Genomic DNA, 3,305 nt, shown 5'->3' with positions numbered 1-3,305 from the left:
AAAGACGGGCAGAATAACTTACGCATAAAATCCGGAATTCAGCCTTACATATTCTTTGTGTCGATACCACTTTGCCTCAGTTATAGACTTTATTGATAACTTACTTCGTTTATTTGTACACACATCCGAAGATGGCAATTACCAACAGAAATCAATAGCTTATGTACTATTTTTGTTGGACTAGAAATACAGAAGTAACTGCACATCTGAATACCTCTAGATGGTTTCACAAACAACGAGCGTCTGAGACTGATATACTGAGTGCATATAATACACCGCGGAGATTAAAACTGAGAATTGTAGTGACTGCGTCTTGAAAAATGGTTCAAATGGCTCTGAGCACTATGGGACTTAACATCTCAGGTCATTCATTAGTCCACTAGAACTTAGAACTAGTTAAACCTAACTAACCTAAGGACATCACACAAATCCATACCCGAGCAGGATTCGAACCTGCTACCATAGCGGTCGCACTGCGTCTTCCATGAATGATAAATGGCTATGGCGTTTTGTATCAGTTACGGTCCTTTGCTTTTTATTATCTTTTTAAAAAGGCTTTAAATGATTCACCATCATCATCGTCAGGCGCCCTGTGATATACTCGTACGTTGTAGCGCGAAATTAATTTTTTACATTTCTTACGAGATATTTTAAACTCTGAGTCACAATTTCGGTGAAACTGTTCAGATGAAGAGTGAATACTACAGCATGACTTCGTTGCAAGTTATTATGCGATTACATCTCACGCAGCGGAAAGCAGCTGAGCCACTTTACTACGGTTGCCCAGCCGACGCTATTCGAATGAAGCTTTTTTCCCGAATAATTTGTTAGCTTGTGAAATTTTCAATGATAATGTAACATTGACTGAATATTTGGCCTAATATAACAATAAAAGAAATTTTATTATGTTCGTTTCCTCATAGAACGGGTGTGCTCAGTGACTGTTGTTATATAGAATTGAGAAATGGACAGCAATCAGTTGCTAATAATCCCTTCATTGCAGATCTAGACTTCAACCACTGTGTGACTATTTTCAGTGTTAAAAACTTATAAATTATGTAAGTACTGTACATTTCTGTTACATATTTTTCGCACGGATGATATCCACAAAGTAGTTGACACCTGGATCAGCAATAAACTGATCATTAGCGGCTGATTGCCGTACATTTCTCAACTTTTATGAAAGAGAGTAATTGAGTCAAAGAAAAATGTATTGCTTTTCAAAGCCTGACACAATGACTCAGAGTATAAATATGAATAAAAACAACATGAGAACATACAACCACAACAAAATGGTTTGTCCGTGTCCAGAAAGACATCCATTCGACTTGGTTTGTCAAAAAAGTGTGATTGGCTCGAAGACGATGAGAGTAAAATACGTGAAGAGTTCACGTACGGATCAGTGACTAAATGTGAAAATGCTAGCGACAGAAACAGCAGCAAGTAACTAGTGGAAACTGACAAACCCTCCATTTCACACAGACAAAAAACGGGGAAAAGTCTCGTCGCTCATGAGGTAATCATGTAAATGAGCGCTGCAACCGGTTTCTGTCACAATATTTTCATAAAATTACGTACTGAAATGCACAAGACATCCATCCATTTTTTTTATCAACCACCGTGGTTCGAACGTCTGTAACATCATTGACCTGATGTAAATGCAAGGAAATTAAAATGTCGGGGACGTATAAGCCTTCCCTTAAGAAGAACGTGTGTACAATGAACTGAAGAAAAGCGAAGTAGTACATGTATAAAAATGTCGCACCCACTTGTGGTGTGTATACCATACATATTGAGCCCTTACGGTTCGTGCGTGCAAGTGGAACGCAATAAACACTGCTTATGTTTGCAAAAACTGCGTCGTAACATACACGTCAAGCAGTCCAGGAAAAAAATTGTTCGGAAACTGTAAGAGAAAGATTTTGGCGCCCTCGTTTCAAAGAAAATGAGAGGAAACAGGGAGTAAATAGTTAACAGCAGCACGTGGATATAAAAGACATACGAGTGAAACCTGCGTGAATCTCAAATGCAGACGTCAGAAAAAGAGTTTTGCAAAAATCTTACAATATTTTGAGCCTATAAATATTTCCCAGCGACTCTAAATCCGTCATCCAGCTGTTGGTTTATAATTGTGGTGCTGAAACAGAAGGCGGGAAAAAGGTAAATGAAGCTGAAATCTACAGTTTCGTTTTCGTTTCCTCCCAGAAGAACCATTTTGTGCCACCAACATTTGATCACGGAGGCCTTTACATTTTTATATGTTACTTATTGTCCCAAAAAGTAACAATATTTCCAATTCTTCGACAAATTGTGTATTTGTACGCAAAATGTTGGCACTAATAATCGCTTCATTATATATTTCTAGGTCCCCAGTTGCGATCTCCTTTGACCCCTACCATATCGCTGGGGATGAGAAGGGTCTTTACAACAGCCGCCCAGTTCCTTTGGGTAAGATTTTTCTTTTTTCGAGAACAGAAAAGAACTGATATTGCGAGAAGCACCTCTAGTGTTCAGAAGATGTGAAATGATTTTGTTACGCTATAGTCACAGAGAGAATGTTAGTGTCAGCAGTGATATTTTTGTACTTCAGGAGACAAGTTGTGCTGATGTTAGTGAAGGTAGCTCCAACCGAAAGCATTGGTAGGTGTGCTGTCCTTTCTGATAACTTTGTACTTCCCACTGGCAATCATATTGCGAGCTGGACAGCAAAACAGCGTTCAAATTTATCAAAGCAACAACGGTCAGAATTCTTATATTACTGAAACAGAGCAGAAATTACAGGCTAACTGAAAAGAACAGAAGACTACTATCAAAGAACAGTTTAAGTTTAATACAAAAGAGTGAAAAGGACAGTAGAGGACGAGCACTGGAGAATTAGAAGAACTATTAGGCCTATTTTGTGGAAAATAAGTGTAGTAAAGCACAAGAGTACATGACTACCACAAGGGAACTGAAGGAACAAACACAAAATTTCTAAAACAAGTTTGCTTCTACTGGGGATGACAGTTTATGTAGGTTTGAGTCACTCACTAATCAGATGACACGAGAGATTCGATCAGGATATGGTGGGAGAATTACTACAGTTGAAAATGAGGTCAGTACAATTTATGGAAGTAAGTTTGGATTAAAGGAAACTGTAGAAAAACAGAATAAATCGTTGCAGGATAATTTAAATACGTTGCGAGAGAAACAAGTCGAAGACAAGGTGGAGTTTTCAGATAGGAACAGTAATGTCCCGACTGTGGAAATTGTGTATCAGATTAAGTCGCAAGTCACGCTCCGTTTTGCAGAATTTTGGCCAAAAG

This window comes from Schistocerca gregaria, chromosome 6, assembly GCF_023897955.1.
Source record: "Schistocerca gregaria isolate iqSchGreg1 chromosome 6, iqSchGreg1.2, whole genome shotgun sequence".
Classification (NCBI taxonomy): domain Eukaryota; kingdom Metazoa; phylum Arthropoda; class Insecta; order Orthoptera; family Acrididae; genus Schistocerca; species Schistocerca gregaria.
This window is presented reverse-complemented; position numbering follows the sequence as displayed.